The 25,055-nt window shown below is 30.4% G+C and overlaps 1 long non-coding RNA gene across 1 annotated transcript; it reads right to left on the minus strand.

Annotated features, from left to right (window-relative positions):
* Window positions 1–15,837: 15,837 nt before the first annotated feature.
* On the minus strand, window positions 15,838–20,263 carry LOC117687941 (uncharacterized). Its single transcript, XR_004600735.2, has 3 exons — window positions 20,206–20,263; window positions 16,405–16,571; window positions 15,838–15,991 (listed from the first exon to the last, which is right to left on the minus strand). It is a non-coding gene; the product is annotated as an uncharacterized lncRNA (long non-coding RNA).
* Window positions 20,264–25,055: the final 4,792 nt, after the last annotated feature.

Raw genomic sequence — 25,055 nt, forward strand, 5'->3', positions numbered from 1 at the left:
TGCTATGTCAAAAATTGAAAGTCAAATATCAAGTTATAAGCAAGATACAGAGTTCATATTTCTTTGCTTTGTAAACAAACTAGAATATTGTCATTTTTTACACATGTGTTGTATTGGTGTAAGTTTCAATCAAATGTATCTTTCTTTTGTTGATAATAGTATTTATGAAGATTTTGAATTAGTTTAAATTGTTTTTACTTGTCATTTTGTCCAAAAAATGGTTATTTTCTACATTTAATTTTTTGTAAACAACTATAAGACTCGAGCTTTGTTTACATAACGACAAATTCTTACCTCTGTATCTCGCTTGTAACTTGACTTTAACATTTAATATTTTGGTCAGTCATTTAAAATGCGCCAGTAGACCATTTTATACATAAAAAATAAAAATAAAATTTTTGATCTTAAATCGTGTCCAAGTCCCTTTAACAGCATACATTGACAAGTTTACATTTGAGGCATGCTTCAAGAACAAATCTGTCTTCTTCAAAATATAAAAAAAAACCAAAACATTCAGCATTTATAATGAGATCGATTAATTTTTATTTAATCATAATAACAAATATGAGTGACGTCTTCGCCTTGGTACAGCCAGATAGATTGACATGGATGGATAGATAGATAGATAGATAGATAGATAGATAGATAGATAGATAGATAGATAGATAGATAGATAGATAGATAGATAGATAGATAGATAGATAGATAGATAGATAGATCCGTGTACTGTGCGGCTTTTTGCTTATTCCTGGGAGTGTATTTTCTTGGATTTGTCGACTTTCAATTTCATTCAGAAAATTGACTCTTTCAAACTTTGTTTTCATCTAGGATATAAATTCGTTAGGAGGGGGCTTCCCACGAATACTACGAGAAACAAACCACCACGAATTCTAATGATTCCTCGGTTCTTTGTTTTATATACTCTTAGATTATAATTGACCCACACACAGACTGCATTTGGATAACCCGGACATCGTTCGTTTTCACAGGCTTTTCTCATACAGTAAACGTTTGGACATTCTAATTAAAAAAAGAATTAACGAAGATATTACTAAAGTACTAAATTTTAAACAATATTTTAAGCTATAAATATTATAAAATTAAAAAAAATCTGTCAAATTATATCACAGATATAAACCTCTGTGTACAAATCAATGAAATTGTAAGCTTGAAATCAAAACGTTAAAAAAAATTTTAAGTTTGATGTCTCTTTGAAGAATATTTATTTGCCTTTCATTGTTGAAGGTGATGTAGGATTGTCAACTCGTTTTCTTTAGTTCTAAAATCTATACTCACTGTATCGTTACTGGCAGACTTTTTGACAGAGTTCCTTTGTTTTGAAATTATTTGCGTTACCTCCGCAACATTCGTAGTCAAACGTTTCACAGGTGCGCGTTTTGTAGTCGTAAAAATATCCTATGCACCCATTGTCACAAGTCCCTATATCAGATGGTTATCTGCATATATCTATCCCTAGTTCAAAAATATTATTCAATAATCCTATTAACGTTCACAATTTTTTTAATAAATGGCTGTTCATTTTACTGCATTTATAAAACAACGCTTTTCAAAGTTTAGATATTTAACGCTCATATTGCGATTTATCTTGCACAAGAAATGTAGAAATATGTAAATAATGATAACCTAAATAACAAAAGAGCGAACTATTTGAGCAACTTTCATTAGGATTCTGTCTTTAATTATGTTGAAACAAAAAGCAAAACTTGTTCTTCTTTGTAATCTTCAATAAATGATAAATCTACACGTGTTTGGATAAATCTTTAAAGAACGGGTAAAAATGTGAAGACATGCATATCATTTTGTTTATTGCCAATGTATATACCGTATATCTGGTAATTTTTCGAAGATCTGATTTTACGGGTTTTGGGGAACTCTTTTAAATCGCAAACAATTGAATGCGCAGAAATTATATCCTGCATCATTTTCTATAAGAAACGTTTTAAATCGCAAGTAATAACTGATACAAATTGAAAATGTAACAGATTTTTCCTATTTTTGCGAACTTTATGTCACTTGAATAAAAACCGGATATACGGTAAGTTGCATGAAGATTTCTTCCAGCCTAACCACTCATCGACATGTTTTCAATACACATGATCCGGATAGCACGGGGTGTTTTTATTCTATCTATAAGATGCCAATCAGCTTACTATATCCTTAAGGTGATTGGTCGTCATCGTTGTCATCCGACCCACTTACTACAGTCTGAAAAAAAAGATCACATCTTTAAATGATTTTGTTCATTTCAAGTTACCTAATTTCTGTGTAGCACTATAAACTCAGCATGAATGGCTGATGACCTAAGTTTAAGTTTTGCACTCCAAATCATGCACTCTCAATTAATCATAAATCTACACGTGTTTGGATAAATCTTTAAAGAACGGGTAAAAATGTGAAGACATGCATATCATTTTGTTTATTGCCAATGTATATACCGTATATCTGGTAATTTTTCGAAGATCTGATTTTCATAACCCTCTCACGCCTCAGATTATACATATTTACTTGAAAAATTTTTTATCAAGAAAATCACGATCAAATGTTTTATATAAAGCCATTGAATATATATGATATAATTGTATCTTCATTGTTCTGTTAGGTTTCACACAAACATAAAATTTAATTCTACAACGATTACCGTAAATTCCAGTTTCAATTTATGTCAATGTTCTCTGCATAATTTTTCATCGTGGAGGATATTTCATTTTATAACGTACATGAAGTCTAACCCCATTTGTATTTTAGCAATTACAAATCGAAGGCATCATTAACTAATAAACAGGAACTATTTTGGAAAATGTTGCTTAAATAGTAAAAATTAAAGACATTTACAGAAATTAATGGTTAATTGCTAATACCGCGCTGTTAGCACATTATCGCTATATTAAAGTTTGTGTGATATGTGCGACCATGTAGGCAGCCGGTATTGCATAACACAGAATAACCTGTAAACTTAGTATATATTGATCAGGAAATAACCCAAACAAAATCGTCCCCAAAAATATGATGAGGACAAATGAAATTAATCCTAAAATGTCAATATTTTAAATTTATATAACATAACTATCTGGGAAAAAAATTCACATTAACTTTGCAAAAAATTACACTTTCAAGACGTTTTTAATAAGTAAAAAAAAATCGCATATAATCATATTTCGGCGTACTTAATATATTCTAGGTTTTTAATTATTTATTGTAAATGGACATCATACACTGATCAAAACATTTCAGCGACTTGTTTTGAATAGTTATGTGTATTTTAGTTCAAACGATATCGGTATAATATAAATAAATATTAGTGTTCCAAACTTAGGAAGTAACGTACAGCGTATAAAAAAAAAACATTTTTCATTAATCCATCTTATCGTAAATTAGTGCAATATCCGTTATAAACGGGGGGAACAAGGTTTTAAAAAAGTGTTGTTGTCATTATTAAAAAATCATCGCTAAACGATTTGTATTTAACCGGTATCATTTAAAACCGTGTACGTAATTTTCTACACGATAGTGTAGAAATAAACAATATACATGTAGCTCAACTTACTGTAAGAGCTGCCAGTAAGAATAATTGTACTAACCTCTGAATGATTCACACACGACACACGTAGGTTATCATTTAATTCAAAAGTGATGGAGCTTATATACATATATATAAATTTTCCTAACTAATAAAATCTCAAAGGAATAAAAGTCAACGCTCTTAATTTCTTGTTTTTTACCTGTAAAAACTTGTTGGAGAATATACATCTAACTAGTGCCAAAAATGATTTACCGGTAGTTACATTTATCAAAATGTCAATTCTATTCAAGAACTACATTATGCTGGCATTTTTTGCGTGTTGTCTAAAATAGAGTGAGATCTCTTTTTTGAATTTAGGGCATTGGCTGCTCTAAACACACTTTGATTAAACATTTTCAAACTTTTGTTGGTTTATGTTAATAAAGTATACTGTGGAAGCATTAGATTTCGGGGTAGTTCAATTTTGTCGTCCAGTAAAATTTGTTTTACTCACTGTGTTTGATTATTGCTTTAACCTGATCATAACAAAGTAAAGTAAGGTTATAAGTAAAAATACTTAATTTGGTTTATTCCCACTTAGCCAACATTCAGAAATTCTCAATTCCCACTTGGCCAACATTTTGATTTTCACACCTGAGTGATCAGGAGGCTATAGTCTGTTTTCACATGTTAATGTATTTGTTATCAATTACCGTAGAATAGTTTGTTGAAAACAAATAAAAAATAGCATTTAATTTTGCCTATAACGTGATAATCAGAATAAATATTAAATAAAAATAACCAAATTTTTTTTTGGAAATATAGATCAGCAATTTTTTGCAAGATCATTGCACTTAACATTCTATATGTTGAAACCAATATGGGCACTTGCATGATTAAAAGGTTTTAATCACTGGATGAAATATCTGGTTTCAGCGCTGCGGAAACCCTTTGGAAACTCTGCGGAAACTTAAGGTTACTTTAAGTTTCCGACAGGTTTCAGCACGGAAACTTCAAGTTTCATTAAGTTTCCGCAGTGCTGAAACTTAGGCTGTCCATGAATCCAAATGGTTTCCGCAACGGAAACTTACTGAAACTTGAAGTTTCTGCATAGTTTCAATCTCCATATACGTTTGGGATACATATTGTTTACAAATGGTTTCCGCGACAGAAACTTACTGAAACTTGAAGTTTCTGCATAGTTTCAACCTCCATATACAATTGGGAAACATATTGTTTACAAAGGGTTTCCCCAACTGAAACTTACTGAAACTTTTTATATTTTTGCTTTCACAAAAGCTGAGCAAGGTGTCTACTTTATGTAAAAACAAAACAATTTCAAACAGTTCCAAATTTATTTTGTTCAAAAATCTGAAATTGTTTCCAATAATAAATAAAATACAGCCAAGATACAATAATGGAGAAACATCCATATAGCAATTCCCTTATTAGGGACTTTTATTTAAAAATGATAAAACTGTACAAGAAAAAAAACTCCCATAGAAATCTTTATATTTATATTTTTTTTTGAATTTCGATTAAATGCCTATCAAATCTCTATTTAAAAATGCAACAAAGATCTTACTTTTTTAAAAATATGAATGCAATTTACAAAATAACTGCACGTACATGAATAAACAAAGAAAACTTCACTGTTACATGAACATGATACACTTGTCTCAATTTGTTTTGAACTACAATGAATATGTACACCATAAAATATTTTTGAAAAGTCTAAAGTATCCATCTTTAAAAAAAAAAAAAATACACTACAAGATAGTAGTTGACTATAGAGGTATGACCCAGATTTGATTTGAATATGTCAATAAATTCCAAAATGAGGTCAAAGTGACCCACTTACAAGTTGGGATAAACCTTTCCTTTGTTAGTAATATAATCTAATGTTTTACAATAGAACAGGATTTGATATCATTTTTTTGATAATCCATTAAGTCCAAAGTGAACTTTTCATTTCCACCCATGATGTACCAACTGATCAGATTTTAATATCATAAGCCTGTCAGTATTTAATAGATGACCCATAGGGAGATATGAAAAGCTTGTTGGCCAATAAAAAGCTAACAATGGAGCAGTCTGTCAAATCATGTGCAAAAATATGATGTACACATTTAATTAATTATGCTGATTGCAACACACTTCATTCCTGATGAATATTCTTCTTTACACACGGTTTACCTTCCTACATTTCACTACTTTACCTAATTTAATATTTTTAAATCCAAGACATGAAGTAAAATATACATTGTTTATATACGACAAGTATTACTACATGTACATGTACTTGCTTTTTGTAGCATGAATGTATAAAATACAAAGTATCACACAGATCATTCACCTTACAATTCTCATCAATACCAGCACTTTACTTATGATATAAAAGCTAATTCCAATTATATATTAGTTACATAACACAGATTAAAATAAAACCCACATGGAAACAACTTTCCATCCAAGTAATTTTGTTATATAAAAATTGTAATACATGGGGTATATGTTGTCTTTATATATTTTCATATACGACATAATTGAATATTGTTTGGTGTATTTTATCATTTCTATGACCCATGCATTCATCTCCTAATGCAGTGTTTTTACATTTAAGATTGGTTTCTTAATTTTTCATATATTGCTGCAAATAAAAACTAAGTTATCAATAAATGTTTAAACAAAGAAAATGGAAAAAAAAAGTAGTTAACACTTATCAACTTGGAGGTGTGAGGATATATGTTACATGGAGTCTAATATTTTATGCAATATTTGCAAATATAACAAATTATTTAAGAAAATGAAAGTTAATATCTGCAAGGTCTAATCAATCATTTAATAAGTCAAAACCATGTGATTTTCTAAGATTCTAGCTTACAGACAGACATTGTAATATACTGATATTTGATCATATAAAAAAAGTACTTTTATAGTTTATACGTTTTTTGAAATGAGAATACTTTACAGTTAAAAAGTCTTGTTCTGCAGAGGTTTAGTCGGGTCGTAGAGATGTGTCCATTCGAATCAATAAGGAGTGTCCTTGGCTGTTGTTGATGTAACCCGAGTCGTAGTTTATGGAAATAGGCCTTTTTGGGGGACTTTCGAGCATTGTCCAGACCGGTGAAGCACTCATATGATCACATCATGGCTACAGCAGACTTAGTAGTTCTGGACAGTGGTAGCATTAAAATTCTTCTTCTTGCGATGAACTTGTTCCATTCACTGGGCTGTACTTTATGTCTGTTCTATTTATCTTAAACATGAATGATAAAGTTTCATTTAGATTTTTAAACAATAAACATAAGTCATTCAGCCTAACATGTAATAAAAGCATTCTGAATAAAATTCTGAATACAGAAGCTACTATGCAGTTGCCAGTTGCTGTTTAAACTATGTCATATAATGACTACAATAGTATCTGGTCTAAAATGTTTCATTTTATGTTTGAAGCTATGTTATTTTCATTTTGATTCAATTATTGTTTGTTGAACAATGGAAAAACTTATCAACAATAAGTGTGTTTCACCCCGGTGACGTTTATATAATTATATATGTGTATACCCTGGATAATCTTGATTATCATGCATATAAAGTTGGTTAATGGTTAACTTGGTCAAAACGTATATTTAAAAGAGATACGGTAATAAAAATCAAAACGCCGAACCAAGTTTGAAAAAATGACGCCATCTTGATTTGACGGCGCGAGATCTCGTTTACAAATGAGGGATAAATTAGAGCCTTGAAAATGTTACTGGGAGTATCTATATTGTGAATTAGGTTACCTTGACATGAGTTCTTCGTTCCTGCATTATCTCCTTGTTGTAGAGGCTATTAATGCTTCTCAATTCTCCATTTTACAACAGCACCTTCTTGTCCATTTTAACCTTCGCTCGGAATCATAAAGTGCGCCAATACTAACCAATCAGAACCCGCTAAATCTTGGAAAAGTGCATCTTGGGATAGTTTAAAATGAATAATGTTTAATCAAAATTATCATTTTTTACCGAATAATATACTTTTTACATGTATATTTATTTTGAATAAGAACTGTCGGAGTCAGTATTTCCTGGTTAAATGCGACAAAGTATTGGCGTGTGTTTGTTACAACTGTATTTGTAACACGTGATTAACCAAAAAAAAAATGGCCGACCGTTTGTTTACAAATGTCTATTGAAATTAAACAAGTTTTAATGAGACATATGTATCAGATTTTGTCTTTAACTATATTTTATTTACATGTACTGATGATTTTGCCAAACTTAATATGATAGAGCCATATATAGTTTACTGACAAGTTAGTCTTGACTTGTCCAATTTTCACCGCGATTCTAAGCACGGTCATATTCTTATTCAAAATATAGAGGTGTGAAAATATTATGTTCATCACAGAGCAGGTTCTGCATGAACACACACAGGTATCACAAATATAATTAGATGCCGATCAATTAACGGGGTCCGGTTAACAGCGTTCACCCGTACGGTGAATTTACAACTACGATGAATTGATGGCAATTATTTTACAGTTACACATGTGCACTGATTGGTCATGCGATGAACAGTACGTTAAGAATACTTATGAAATTAAAATACAAACGCGTTAAACAAGCCGGGAAGTAAGACGTACACGTCGGACTGATATATAAACAAAATATAATTTTAATTATTTGGTATACTTTCTACATCAAATGTATACGAATGTATAATCAAATTTTAAAAATGGGATTAAAATCACGTGCACCACATGGCTAGTGCTGGATTTTAAACTGATTTTGTAATTTAACGTATAACTTTAGTAAAATTATAAATAATGCTTATTATATCTTATAACAGAAACATGTGCATGTTTCATAAACATGTATCAATATCTGTGTTTACAGTACAGAAAGTAAATACAAAGTAAAGAAATGCACGAATCACATAGGCGTCGAACCGGCCGGGGGGGGGGGGGGGGCTTAGTGCAAAGTTAGACTTAACCAATAGGCATATAGCCCCCCTCCCCCCACTTTTTCTCGCCGGAAATGTAATTGTTCCTAAATTTACCTTGAAAGATTGAGAAGTTGGAGTAATAGGCATACTTTTGTTCACTCCTGACAGAAAAAACCCTGCAATCCACACAGAATATACAGGAAAATCACAGAGGAGGTCACCTGGACAAAGAATGTATACACGTGCCCGAGTACCTAAGATTAATGATTTCATCATATGCATTAAACAAGATCAGACATCAGTTCTTCTTTTCAAATTCAATTAATTACTTAGTAAGGTTCTTAATCGCCTTATTTGCCACATTTGAAGATAGTTACATGTATACATATAGTTTCAGTCACGCTGAAACCTTACTATACATTTTAGTATGTACGAATTCATTATCATTACGCTAGAATCAAACTTAAACCTGTTGAAAATAAATGATATCACTATTAAACTCAATTAATTTTAGTAATAGTTTCAGCAATGCGTAAACCATTTGGAATCTTAACTTAAAGTTTCAGCATACTGAAACCTAGCGGAAATGTTCTGAAACTGATTGATATTTCCATAATAATTTACACAACTTTTCACATGATTCAAATTTAGTTTCCGCATTGCGGAAACCATCAGGAATCTTAACTTAAAGTTTCAGCATACTGAAACCTAGCGGAAATGTTCTGAAACTGATTGATATTTCCATAATAATTTACACAACTATTCACACGATTCAAATTTAGTTTCCGCATTGTGGAAACCATCAGGAATCTTAGACTAAAGTTTCTGCTGACTGAAACCTAACGGATACTTGCTGAATCGATATAATGGTTTCCGCATTGCGGAAACTATACATGAAACTTCAACTTCAAGTTTCAGCAAGGTTTCCATATAGTTTCAGTTTTGCTGAAACTTGATTTTTCATCCAGTGAATTTATAAATAATTCTAAACCGTTTAAATTGGATGTATATAATATATATACATAGATAAGATTGATCAGCCGTTTTTAAAGAATAGACTAGAAACATGTATTACATGTACTATGTTGTAATATAATATTATATTTTATAAGACCCTTGACATTACAATTTAATGCAAATAACACAATTTTATCCCTTGTGTTCATGTGTATTTTAATGCTTTGAGAGAACAAACAAATTGAAATTGAGAAGAATTATTATGGCCATTAATTTACAGAATCGAAAGCCTGAAAATTAAGAGTTTTTAATTGTTTTACGGACTGCTAGTTGAAGGTGCAGATCAACTTTATAGATAATGACAACGGAGGATTTTATCTTCATAACTAATGATGTTTTGATCATCATACAATGAATCTTATTAAATATGAAGTATACACCATAAAAAATTTAAGCACTTTCCTTCGCGTTTTGGTATTTTGTTAATTTCATATTCTGTAAATTGGAATTAATCAAAATAATCATAGAAACCAAAGAAATTTGAAAAAAAGAATCGAAATATGATGTATAGTTAAAATTTCAAATGTGATTCTTAAAATTACAATATTTTTCCTTTGCCAAGTTTAAGTTAAGTCAGCTTATATGATTATCTCAATTTATGATGAAAATAGACAAACCATGATATTTCTTCCCTAATTAAGGGCATGAAATATAGGGGAATATGTAACAGTTCATTTTAAAAAAATAACATTTTCACCTGAATTTATCAAATACAATAAAGTACTAAGACAGAAGCTCAATTTATATGTATTTTTCTATAGGCTAACAAATATATATTACTATTAGTATTTCTCCTACTTTCACCTGAAAACAGACTATAGCTTACCTGTATTTAAATTCTTTTGTTCTCCACCTGCACCCCATTCCCACTTAGCCAACACAAATCTACCTGTATTTTACCTGTATTTTTTTTAAATGTTGGCTAAGTGGGAAGACACCCTTAATTTGATAGACATATCTGTATCATTTTATCACAAAATCATACGATAAAACAATTATTGCTGTTTTTGATCAAGATTAGTATCCCTTAGGTCATAGTGAATAGTTCAGTCCTCGGATTGCTAAATCTTCGTAACTAGATAAACCTCAAAAAAGTAATACTTTTGTAATGTCACATAATTAAACATATGGCATACACACTTGTATAATGTTTGATGATTACGAAAATGATGTATGCATATAAATATCATAATGAAATGGCATAACTAAAGTATAGGAACTTTTTTTGAATTATGTCAATAGATAAGCACAGGAACACACATTACTTTCTATTACCATGGTTTTAAGCTTTATTAAAATCACTGTAAGATTAAACAATAAACTATATGTGTAACTCAAGGTTATAGAGACTTTTCCGACATTTCAATGAAATATTTGAATGTATTTCCGAAAATTGTAATTCTAGATTCCTCAAAAAACATATGGGGCTTTTACAAAAACGTGCTGCTTACTCCTCAATTTGTACTAGTGTACTAAGTAGTTCAAACAGCTGTTGGGTTTTTACCCAAGTTGTGCTCACTTTTCTTCGTTGTGACTTCACGATATTTACACGACTTTACGTGTGACCTTAATATATACCGGCTACTCTGTGTGTGAATACTGTTGTCTGTTGACTACTTGTGTGGAACTACTGTTTTGTGTTGACTACAAGCTGTTGAAACTCTGTGCGTGAACTCTGAATATACATAATGCTATCTGTGTGGCCTCAAATAGAGCATTTTTCTCTGCATTTTATCTTTTAAAAAAATGCATCACATGATTAATAATAAATATATCTTAAAACCACTAATTACAAAAAAATCATAGAGAATTATTAGTCGCTATTCAAAAACAAAACCAGTCGAGTAAAGCATTTTTGGCACAGAATATAAACTGTTGATTATTATGTTTTTATTGTCATGTCATGAATGCCATAAATATCAACGTGAAGATTAACAACTTTTCATCGTTTGTATTATTAAATATTGAAGAAAAAAACCAATAAAGTCAATTATATGTTTAAGGCATACATTAACAATAAATAAAAAAAAATAGCTTTTGAAATTGGTTTATTGTTGAAGTGTTCATTTGCTTCACATGTTTTATTTGCAATGCCTTCTCTTTCTGCAAATCTGCAAGATTTTACACTGTAAGAACAAAATGTACAACATTATTCTGTTAAAATTAAATTACGAGTTCTTTGTCTTCTTTTAACAATATTCGGCCGATTCTCAGTCTCTGTCGTCTGCCAAAAAAAATCATTTTGATTAATTCATGACTAATAATAAAAGCTGTAAACATTCTATGAAGTAAATGGTAAAAAAATATTAAGCAAAAAATAGAAAAACACTTGCTTTATGCAGAAAGTACTAAATCCATGTTTAGCCAAAATCGGCCTAACGTCAAAAGCAATTAATTTATAATCAAAATGTATAAAGATGGATAAAAAGATTGTTTTCGGAAAATGACAAAGTGAAACTTAATTTTTACACTATATATTGTATTAGAACATGATTATATATATTTATAACGGTCTGTAGACCCAAGAATGTCTTAAGTCGTTATAGGTTTTGTACAAACGAGAGAATATCAGACGTAAACGAGTTGATAGAGTGCCATGTCAAATGTTTGAGCTACAAGAGTAAAAAAAAAAACACTTACTGTGACATACTTCCCGGCAATGTGACTTAGTTTCAAAGTTGTTGGCGTTTCCTTCGCAGCATCCAAAATCAAATTTTCTACAGGTGCGTTGTTTATAGTCGTAGTAGTAACGTGGACAAATGCCATCACACGGTCCTATGTCTGGGGGTAGTCTGCAAATGGCTCTTCCTGGAAAGAAAAACTAGTCATCTGAAATAATCAAAATGGTTGACTAAACATCAGTGTTATCGCAATGCTACGGATATTTCAATTAGATCACTTTCTATAACATAACTAGATAATTTCTAATGTTTGAAAAGCATTGGTATATCACATGATCTTTTAATAACGTTTATGCTCAATGAATGTTTTGGCGTTTTTATATTCAGCACCTGTTTCATTTTACTTCTTTTTACAAACAATGACCTGCGTTTTATGTCACAAAACAATGCCTGTTATGTTTATAAAGCTTCCAATTGATTCTCTATTTAGATTTCATATCGCCAATTAGATGTTTATATTTTGAGTATAACCATTAGTTTGAATCTAAACGATAAAAATGTTAAATCTAGCATGATAAGAACAACAAAAAAGAATCCGGTGATTTTTTTTCTCAGCAACCTCGTTCTTTTTTCCCCAGTCTTTGACATGTAAATGACTTGTTATTGTCTTTTGAACGTGTTTACTTAGACCAAGACTTGGACTAATAAGAAAATAACACATTTGCTGGATAGTTTTACGTCACAATGTTTCGACATATTGCTGTCTTTTTTGTTTTATTGACAAATCAAGTATTTGGCCCCTTAACGATGTCTATGTGACTTTCTGTGATAATGCCTTGGTGACCACACAGTTGCCTAAGACATAAACATGGTTGTAATGTCGACATCTGTATGCTTGGGACTCTTTTTGTTATTATTTTAACATAAGAAACTTGCGCACCAATGAATAATAATTCTTATTTTTTACCTTGTTTAACAAAATGCAGTTTAGGACTTAATGAGGCATGGTAGTCAACAAATTATCAAGAAAATCGCGATTAAATGTTTTATATAAAGCTATTGAATATACATGATACAATTGTATCTTCATTTTTCTGTTAGGTTTCACACAAACATAAAATTTAATTCTACAACGATTACCGTAAATTCCAATTTCAATTTATGTCAATGTCCTTTGCATAATTTTTCATTGTGGGGGATATTTCATTTTATAACGTACATGAAGTCTAACCCCATTTGTATTTTAGCAATTACAAATCGAAGGCATCATTAACTAATAAACAGAAACTATTTGGGAAAATGTTGATTAAATAGTAAAAATTAAAGACATTTGCAGAAATTAATGGTTAATTGCTAATACCGCGCTGTTAGAACATTATCGCTATATTAAAGTTTGTGTGATATGTGCGACCATGTAGGCAGCCGGTATTGCATAACACAGAATAACCTGTAAACTTAGTATATATTGATCAGGAAATAACCCAAATAAAATCAACCCCAAAAGTATGATGAGGACAAATGAAATTAATCTTAAAATGTCAATATTTTAAATTTATATAACATAACTATCTGGGGAAAAAAATCATATTAACTTTGCAAAAAATTACACTATCAAGACGTTTTTAATGATTAAAAAAATCACATATAATCATATGTCGGCGTACTTAATATATTCTAGGTTTTTAATTATTTATTGTAAATGGACATCATACACTGATCAAAATATTTCAGCGACTTGTTTTGAATAGTTATGTGTATTTTAGTTCAAACGATATCATAAATCCATCTTATCGTAAATTAGTGCAATATCCGTTATAAACGGGGGGAACAAGGTTTTTAAAAAAGTGTTGTTGTCATTATGAAAAAAAATCATCGCTAAACGATTTGTATTTAATCGTGAACACCTTTAAGTAATCTTTAATTACCATTTAAAACCATGTACGTAATTTTCTACACGATAATGATAAATTTTAAATAAATGATATAGTTCAACTTACTGTAAGAGCTGCCAGTAAGAATAATTGTACTAACCTCTGCATGATTCACACACGACACACGTAGGTTATCATTTGATTCAAAAGTGATGGAGCTTATATACATATATATTAATTTTCCTAACTAATGAAATCTCAAAGGAATAAAAGTCAACGCTCTTAATTTCTTGTTTATACTTGTAAAAACTTGTTGGAGAATATATATCTAACTAGTGCAAAAAAATGATTTACCGGTAGTCACATTTATCAAAGTGTATATTTTGCGTGTTGTCTAAAATAGAGTGAGATCTCTTTTTGGAATTTAGGGCATTGGCTGCTCTAAACACACTTTGATTAAACATTTTCAAACTTTTGTTGGTTTATGTTCATAGTAATAAAGTATACTGCGGAAGCATTAGATTTCGGGGTGGTTCAATTTTGTCGTCCATTAAAATTTGTTTTACTCACTGTGTTTGATTATTGCTTTAACCTGATCATAGCAAAGTAAAGTAAGGTTATAAGAAAAAATACTTACTTTGATAGACATATATGTATCATTTTATCACAAAATCATACGATAAAACAATTATTGCTGTTTTGATCAAGATTAGTATCCCTTAGGTCTTAGTGAATAGTTCACTCTTCGGATTGCTAAATCTTCGTAACTATATAGACCTAAAAAAAGCAATACTTTTGTAATGTCACATAATTAAACATATGGCATACTCACACTTGTATAATGTTTGATGATTACGAAAATGATGTATGCATATAAATATCATAATGAGATGCCATAACTAAAGTATAGGAACTTAATTTGAATTATGTCAATAGATAAGCCCAGGAACACACATTACTTTCTATTACCATGGTTTTAAGCTTTATTAAAATCACTGTAAGATTAAACAGTATACTATATGTGTAACGCAAAGTTATAGATACTTTTCAGACATTTCAATGCAATATTTGAATGTGATTCCGAAAAGTGTAATTGTAGATTCCTCAAAAACATATGGGGCGTTTACAATAACGTGCTGCTTACTCCTCAATTTGTACTAGTGTACTTAAGTTGTTCAACCAACTGTTGGGTTTTTTTACCCAAGTTGTGCTCACTTCTCTTTGTTGTGACGATATTTACACGACTTTACGTGTGACCTTGAAATATGCCGGCTACTCTGTGTGTGTCCACTGTTGTGTGTTGACTACTTGTGTGTGACTACTGTTGTGTGTTGACTACTTGTGTGTGACTACTGTTGTGTGTTGACTACTTGTGTGTGACTACTGTTTTGTGTTGACTACAAGCTGTGGAAACTAATCTGTGCGTGACCCATGAATATACATAATGCTATCTGTGTGGCCTCAAATAGAGCATTCTACTCTGCATTTTATTTTTTTAAAAAATGCATCACATGATTAATGATAAATATATCTTAAAACCACTAATTACAAAAAAAAATTTATAGTGAATTATTAGTTGCTATTCAAAAACAAAACCAGTCGAGTGAAGCATCTTCGGTACAGAATATAAATACTGTAGATTATTAAATCAATATTTGCTTTGTTTTCTGCTTTTATATACTATATAACTTATGTTTTTATTGTCATGTATTGAAAGCTATAAATATTAACGTGACGATTGACAACTTTTCATCTTTGTATTATTAAATATTGAAGAAAAAAACCAATAAAGTCAATTATATATTTCAGGCATACATTCACAATAAATTTAAAAAAATAGCTTTTGAAATTGGTTTATTGTAGAAGTGTTCATTTGCTTCACATGTTTTATTTGCAATGCCTTCTCTTTCTGCAAATCTGCAAGATTTTACAGTGTAGGAACAAAATGTACAACATTATTCTGTTAAAATTAAATTACGAGTTCTTTGTCTTCTTTTAACAATATTCGGCCGATTCTCAGTCTCTGTCGTCTGCCAAAAAAAATCATTTTGATTAATTCATAGCTAATAACAAAAGCTGTAAACATTCTATGAAATAAATGGTAAAAAAATATTAAGCAAAAAATAGAAAAACACTTGCTTTATGCAGAAAGTACTAAATCCATGTTTAGCCAAAATCGGCCTAACGTCAAAAGCAATTAATTTATAATTAAAATGTATAAAGATGGATAAAAAGATTATTTTCGGAAAATGACAAAGTGAAACTTAATTTTTACACTATATATTGTATTAGAACATGATTATATATATTTATAACGGTCTGTAGACCCAAGAATGTCTTAAGTCGTTATAGGTTTTGTACAAACGAGAGAATATCAGACGTAAACGAGTTGATAGAGTGCCATGTCAAATGTTTGAGCTACAAGAGTAAAAAAAACACTTACTTTGACATACTTCCCGGCATTGTGACTTAGTTTTAAAGTTGTTGGCGTTTCCTTCGCAGCATCCAAAATCAAATCTTCTACAGGTGCGTTGTTTATAGTCGAAGTAGTAACGTGTCAAATACCATCACACGGTCCTATGTCTGGGGGTAGTCTGCAAATGGCTCTCCCTGGAAAGAAAAACTAGTCATCTGAAATACGAATAATCAAAATGGTGGACTAAACATCAGCGTTATCGCAATGCTACGGATATTTCTATTAGAGTACTTTCTAAAACATAACTAGATAATTTCTAATGATTAAAAAGCATTGGTATATCACATGATCTTTTAATAACGTTTATGCTCAATGAATGTTTTGGCGTTTTTGTAATCAGCACATGTTTCATTTTACTTCTTTTTACTAACAATGACCTGCTTTTTTATGTCACAAAACAATGCCTGTTATGTTTATAAAGCTTCCAATTGATTCTTAATTTAGATTTCATTTCGCCAATTAGATGTTTATATTTTGAATATTATCATTAGTTTGAATCTAACCAATAAGAAAATTAAAATCTAGCATGATAAGAACGAAAAAAAAACCGATAAGTTTTTCTCAGCAATCTCGTTCTTTTTTCCCCAGTCTTTGACATTTAAATGACTTGTTTTTGCCTTTTGAACGTGTTTCCTTAGACCAAGACTTGGACTAATAAGAAAATTACACAATTGCTGGATAGTTTTACGTCACAATGTTTCGACATATTGCTGTCTTTTCTTGTTTTATTGACAAATCAAGTATTTGGCCCCTTAACGATGTCTAGGTGTCTTTGATAATGCCTTGGTGACCACACAGTTGCCTAAGACATAAACATGGTTGTTATGTCGACATCTGTATGCTTTATGACTCTTTTTGTTATTATTCAAATATTAGAAACTCGCGCACCAATGAATAATAAGTCTTATTTGTTACCTTGTTTAAGGTGCCTCACTACACCTTGAAAACGTTTCTCAAATCAGCAGAAAATTACTTGATTATGATAGAAAGCATGATGGATAAGAAGTATTTATGTCAAATAGGCGAAAAAATGTGCAATTTAAGTTAAAAAATGATATTTTCAAAAATTTCATTCAGTAAACATGAACAAAAGCCCCAGGTGGATTCGAACTCATGACATGCAGTTCACAAGCCTGATTCTTTAACCACTGAGCTATGACGATATACATCTAAATCGATTGATACAAACAGTTTAACAAAACATTTAAATCGCCATCTTGTGACGTAGTGCCTTAAAAAGTACAAGTCTCGGTGTAGTGAAGTACCTTAAATTAACAAAACGCAGTTTGGGACATAATGAGGCAAGGTAGTCAACAAATTAATCAGGAATCAGATCTTCTTTAAAAAGATATGTCTTTAGCTATATAAATAAACAATCATTTAACCAAAGAAAAACTCCAATATTTTAACTTTATAATCTAAATATTTTGCATAATATGTATACAAAGCTCTTCTTTTTAAGGAGATAAATATAGTAGGAATGGCAATTGCTTACCGGTTAACCGATTAATCGGTCGTAACAATGGTGACCGGTTACGAATTTTGTAATCGGTCAATCGAATTTTTAAAAAATCGGACACAATTTTACAAAAATTCGACACGAAGAACTATGAACGTTCATGATTTGACATTTTCAAACATCGCTAAGGGCTTTAGTTTGGGGGTAATTGGTTTGCTACTAGCTTAATTAAAGAGATGTGTACCGGAGTTAATTAGGTGCTAATTACTGTTTCAACACCTCGAAATTGTCTTTACTGTACACCAGTTTTTTTTATAATCATGCGTGGATGATTATAAAATCTCTATTTGGTACTATACATATTCTTTCTGTCGCCGTTTTGATGGGAAAGTCGTCGCTTATGTATATGATAATGCTAGAAATATGGGTGCTTCATTCTCGAAAACTCAAAATCTTCATTGTATAGACGACACAAAACAACTACGTGTAAAAGGGATTATAAGGACGGTTTAAAAATGACATACCCGTTTCTACTGGATGATTTACCATTAATTAAACGAGCGTGACAAAGCAGCGAAGAACAACCCACCCTCCCTCACAAAAAGTAAAGCTAAACAATTGTTGGACTTTGTAACAGCGTTTCAAGACAAGCTGAATGATTGTCGAGATATTTAAATAAAATGACATGCAAAAATTCGAACCCCTCAAATGGTGGTCTTAAAATTAAGTACTGTTTCCAAATTTTGCTGGTCTAGCAAAAAAATATTTGTCAATACCAGGTACGTCAATGTCATCCGAAAAGATATTTTCTACCACAGGTATCACTGTTAACAAACTTCGAAGCCGATTATCATCTGTCGTTATAGATCAGATAATATTGTTAAAAAAAAAATGAAACGGAAAGACTGATGAATATGATGTTAGTGACAATGCAGCATAACTACAGTAAAAACATTGGTCCATATGTCATGCATGTTCATTCATTATATGTTTATTACTATTTTCTTCCTTTTATAAATTTGAAATGTTCTCATTAAACAAGACCATACTTACAAATTAACGTACTTAGAGTCTTCTTGCACGTAAAAATAAAGTTCATAAGGGAATAGAATAAAATTGATATGTTTCCAGAAAAAAAACCTGATACGATTAACCGATTAATCGGTCGGAACATCATGCGATTAACCGATTAGCAATTTTGTAACCGATTTCCATCCCTACCATCCCTAAAATATAGTGTAAAAATTGTCCACGACTATCCAGCCCTCTTAAATTGAATTTTAATATTTATTAGTTTTATATGATATAAAATGGTTTCGGACAGTTCATGCTTTTTTATAAAGCGCTTTTAAAAGATAACTAATAGAAAAAAAAACATTGCTTAATTGACATCTGATTGGTAAAATCTTAGTCAAACTTCATTTATATTCGGACCATGGCTTTCAAAAGGTCAGTTCTCTGTCCACTTTTTAGAGGTTTTTGTTTAAGTTAAACTAATCACATTGATTCCCTTAATGTGTTCTATACTTACGTAATACAAACGAATTTTGTTTTTTTAAAAGAAAAAGCTATTGTATGTAATTTATGTGTAAAAAAAGACAAAATACAGTCTGTTATTTATTTTACCACTCTAGGTTTTCTTTGAATAGGAAGTTTGTTAAAACTTCATCATAGTACAAGATAAAACAAAGAAACATTCCTAGTTCCTTTTTTATGAAAAATATTTTCATGGAAAGAAGGGTTTTTTTAATGTTCACAAGGGATTTGGACACAATTTGAGCTAAAAATTTGAGACTTTTCCTCCAATTTTAATTAAGGAATGAATTCAATATTTATTTGTTTTATATGATATAAAATGGTTTGGGGCAGTATACGCTAAATAAACCGCGAAGCGCTTTATAGAAAAGCGTAAAATGTTTCAAACCATTATATATCGTATAAAACTAATAAATATTGAATTCATTGCTTATAATTTAATTTTTTACTCTTCAATGTAGATAAAAACGGTCATTTGACTTTTAAAATGACGTAAAATTATACAAAATTCAAACGTAACGTCGGGCGTATTGATACGTTTTTGACGTTAGCTTAATTTGACGTAGGCAACATTCTTTATACGATATAGAATATCTTTTTAGCCAATCAGAAAGCGCGTTACAACCAGAATTAAATTATAAAGTATTATGTCTGGCATATTAGCCAAAAAAAGAATGAATGGTGCAATAAACGAATAAATAATAATTTAAATACTACAAAATAAACGCCATTTTTAGTAGCTTTTGAAGGCAATTAAATGAACATTTACTCACTGTTTTGGGCGTTACCTCGATCATCACCATCATCATCCAAACCGCTGACAATAACCTAAAATGTTGTTTTGGAAATATTTGGAAGTCAACAATTACTACGCACTTTTATCTGTTTTTCATTGTGCACTATCTATAGGATGCCATGAGTGATTAACAATTTTTTTTCTTCTGTTAAATTAGAAGTGAGTTTTTATTTATTTAAATTGTCATTGACCGTTCAATTAAAATTTATTTCATTTGAAATCATATGAAATGCAATTTGAATCTTATAAAAAATGTAAAACTATTTAAGTTTTTAAGGTCGCGAACATATTTATTCCTCGATTTTCTTTCAATTACGAGGCATAAAAACTACTCCAAAAATTGTAATTTATAAGCATCTTTAAATACGCTTCAAAAGGAAATTGTCTTATTTACTAAAACTGTAAGAGCTGTCACAAACAAGTCTGCTGAACCTACGGTAAGTACAATTAACGATCCTAAAAACAGAATCTTCTGCATATTTCTTCGAGGATAAAATGGTATATCTTTCACAACTTCAAACGTTTCGCGTTTATATACACACCTGTATCCAACTTAACATAATTTTTAAATTAATCAATGTGTCAGTTCACTTCTGTCCTTGTTAATATTCATATGAAACAAGAATATAACTTTTTTTTTAAATCAGTATCACAAAAATTATTTATGTCAGTTCACTAAGAACTTCTTCGTTTATATTCAAATAAAACACCGGTATATAATTGCATGCACTTTTCAGAAAATCTATAAGAGGACATTGTCCAGAATATGATAAAAAAAGCTTTTTATACACATATATTGAGATAAATGAAACTTAAAGAAACTTTAAACTAATCAATCAGCAAATCGATGCATAAACCAAGCAAAAAACCCTTTCCACTAAATTAAAGTTAAGTAAATAACAAATGTTTCATTATATTTGCTGTATTATTTATTGATATTAAAAATAAATGAAATTAATTTAGAATGCCTAATACATACACTAAATGTTACAAAATTAAACTCCCCCCCCCCCTTTTGTAAGATTTTTAAAGATGACAGCTATCACAGACATTCAGTATGAAGTCGGACCATATAGCGCAGTTTGTGTACAGAATGTGCGCTTTGTCTGGAATTTAGGGTGAATTAATAATGAAGGAGACTGAATTGTCAACAAAAAAACGGTCAGAACTACCTAAACTTTTTAGCTATGATTTAATTAATCATAAACTACTTTAAAGTTTAAAAAATATATGTTTAAGTTTATAAATTTAGGCATTCTCCTATATCTTTATATAGAGCTCTTCTTGTAAATGAGGTCAATAAAGTACAATGCGAACAACTCCCAGAAATATTTATTCAATCTATCTAAGTTTCGAGTCAATTATCACGAATACTCTGTGCTCAGTAAAGATGTAAAATTTATACCAATGTCGTTACAAGAATTAAAAAAGTTATAAAAACTTTTCTAATGAAATTTTAAAAAAAAACATTAATTAATAAACATTTCTATCGTTTTTGCTTAATCGGCAATCGACAAAATGATAATTCAATCACGCTTACAAAAGCGCACAAAGTGTCTTCATATAGAACACTCTATCAAGTCAGAGAGATAAAATTCAATTTCATGACAGTGTGTGGCCACTGGCCACGTAATTTGGTATTTACAGAGAATTGATGTTAAGAGTTCAAATTCAAAACGCTAATAAAACCCACCGAAACACTATATGCATCGATAATTACAATATCATTGTATTAAATGGATTTATAATGTGCTTCTGAGTGTCGCGTTTGGATAGTTAGAACACGATTGCCGCTTGCAAACCCCAGGAGTAGAAAATTGCAAATTTTTAAAACCTATTTACAAGAAATGCATTGTAACTACGTAATGAAATTACAATAAGCAATGTCCTTTTTTAAGGACACCTGATGCGTGTCATATCTAATGTAGCAATACATTGTTTAATATTATATGCGCATCTGTATCTTCAGAAAACTTGAACAAAAAATGGCCAGGTAAAGTATACGTCAACTACTGGACATGTTTTAATGCAATAAGCAATACATTTCCTAAATTATCAATTTCCCTGTTTCTGATATAAATATAATGCGGCACACTCTCATAATGTTAAATTATCTTATATTCTCTGAAGTGTTTTGAATCTATAATTTACTAAATTATATATATATATATATATATATATATATATATATATATATATATATATATATATATATATATATATATATATATATATATATGAAAAAAATCACAACACCGAAATAAACTTAAATAGAGTTTATTTCGGTGTTGTGATTTTTTTCATATAATACTACGTGTGTGGATTTATACTATTTATTTTTGGATTATATATATATATATATATATATATATATATATATATATATATATATATATATATATATATATATATGTGTGTGTGTGTGTGTGTGTGTGTGTGTGTGTGTGTGTCAAACTCACTTGAGTTTTCTCTTAAATCCACAATATTTCCCCCCACTTCACCTACAAATTCAATCATTTATTTACCTGGGCAATTTTCGACACAGTGAGCTATCTAATAACAACGTCTGGTGAACATCAAACAAATTTTAACATTCCAATGCAAGACTCCCCCTCTTAATATGACAAGGTGTAACACTTGTTTTTTTGGACGCTCAGTAGTAATGCTTAGTGCACATGACTCCCCTTATACATGTATTGTTGTCAGTCTAAGTAAGACCTGATTAGACCTAATGTTTACCCAGACCTGATTAGACCTAATGTTTACCCAATTTGTTGATTTTTTCTCTTTGGATATGCCAGCCAAGTACTACTTCCTTCGGCTGTTTTGCATTGAGTGTTTAAAGATGCAGAATTTTAAAGGCATTTTTGTGCTTCCGTAACCCTATTTCTGATAAAGGGTGCCAATTTAAGCTCCCTCGTTTATTTTGAATAAGCATTTTAGTGATGCCTACTCATATGGCATTTAATTGAAAGGCTGGCTGCCCCTATGTTTGACAGGAGGATCCAAGTTATGTTCTTACACCAGGTGGCGTCATAATTAAACATTGAATGATTTAGACGGTTGATTGACGTAGAATAGAAAAGTAGGTAATTTATTCAGTTGAAAAGTGTTCAGTTGTAAATGTGATGCATTTCTTCTTGCTTCATTTATTTTTCATAAATTCATTTTAAAAAAAAGTTGGAAAATGAAATGTTTGTTCTAAACTACTCAAATTTCGTTTAACTGTTCTCTGTGTGTCTCCACCACTTCTTACATCCTGATAATTAATTATTATATATTGTTAAATATCCTCAACAATATTAATGTTTTACTCCAAACCTCATCGTTAATATTCAAAACAACATTCATGTTTTAATTTCTACTATATGCGTCTTTACAAGTTTTCTTTCCAAAACAATGAATTCAATGAGATATATATGCTCGTATAAAAAAAATGTTCATTGGTGTAAATGATATTGTACTAAGATAAGAATTCCCCATCATATATCATTCCCCTATCATATATTCCCCTATCATAGTGAAATCATTCACTGCTGTTATAAAAGTTCAATGTATCATGCAGTGATGACATCATTGTGTGAAAAAATATGACTGAAAATGTTAGTATGTTCAGAAAATTACAATGCAAACTGTGTCAGTGGGTTAACGTGCTATTTAAGGTTTTTTATTATGAAAGAACAAATAAGTTCTTCCCATAAATGATGAATGTTTATCCGGTATAACATACACTATGTGGATTTGTGTAGTTTCTTTTCTCTTGGGTCATACTGCCACATTTACTCTGGATATATCAGTGGTATACGAGTAAGGGACAGTGGTGTAACCAAAAAGTGCTGTTACAGGACTGAGAACATTTGTTACACCACGTGACATTATTTAATCATTTTACCCTTTTCTTCCATTTCATTTATATTGTGAACATTTTGAAAAATTGTTATTTATCAATTTTACAAGTTGGACACTTTCATAATAATAAAAAAAAAAGCTTGGCTATTTGATTGCAATTGTGTTTTCCAAAATCTGGAAAATGAGAAGTGTTAGACCATTGACATTATTTATTACACCATTGACATTTTGTATGCTGTAGTTATTTTTACCTATTTAAATACTTGAATAAAAGATCAAAGTAAAAACAAATTTATCTGAATAAAGAAATTAGATTATCCAAGATAAAAAAAAAAATCAATTTTTCAATGACTTATATTGTCTTATAAGGTATGTTATTCCAATGACATTTCACATTCCCTTTTATTTTAAATCACAGGATGAATGACCATCTTTAAGTCCTCCTTAAAGATAGCTTAAAGGTGTTTAAAGGTAGCTTAAAGACGATCTTTAAGCCACCTTTAAGCTACCTTTAAGCTATAAGTATTGCTTAAAGGTGGCTTAAAGAAAGCGTAAAGATGGCTTAAAGGCAGCTTAAAGACCATCTTTAAGCCACCTTTAAGCCACCTTTAAGGACAACTTATAGGTCCTTAATGTCCAAACTTCTTTAAGCCACCTTTAAGCCACCTTTAAGCTACCTTTAAGCCACCTTTAAGCCACCTTTAAGCCATTAAAAAAAATTAATTCAATATTGTGCTTAATTTCCAACAAAATGCATTAACTTTATGAAAGAAAAGGTATTAAAACGGTTTTTGTTCTAGAAAGAAAAATGAAAAAAAAAACACCAAAAAAAACCGGCCACGGCGAGAATTGAACCTGGGACCCTTAGCTTCCTAGCATCACCACACATCCTCTGCGCCACGGCAACTTACATATAGATGAGCGTTTTTATATCCTATATATGAGTGGATATTGAATCACTGTATTGAATGTGTTTAC

The sequence above is a fragment of the Magallana gigas genome, chromosome 1 (genome assembly GCF_963853765.1).
Source record: "Magallana gigas chromosome 1, xbMagGiga1.1, whole genome shotgun sequence".
Classification (NCBI taxonomy): Eukaryota; Metazoa; Mollusca; class Bivalvia; order Ostreida; family Ostreidae; genus Magallana; species Magallana gigas.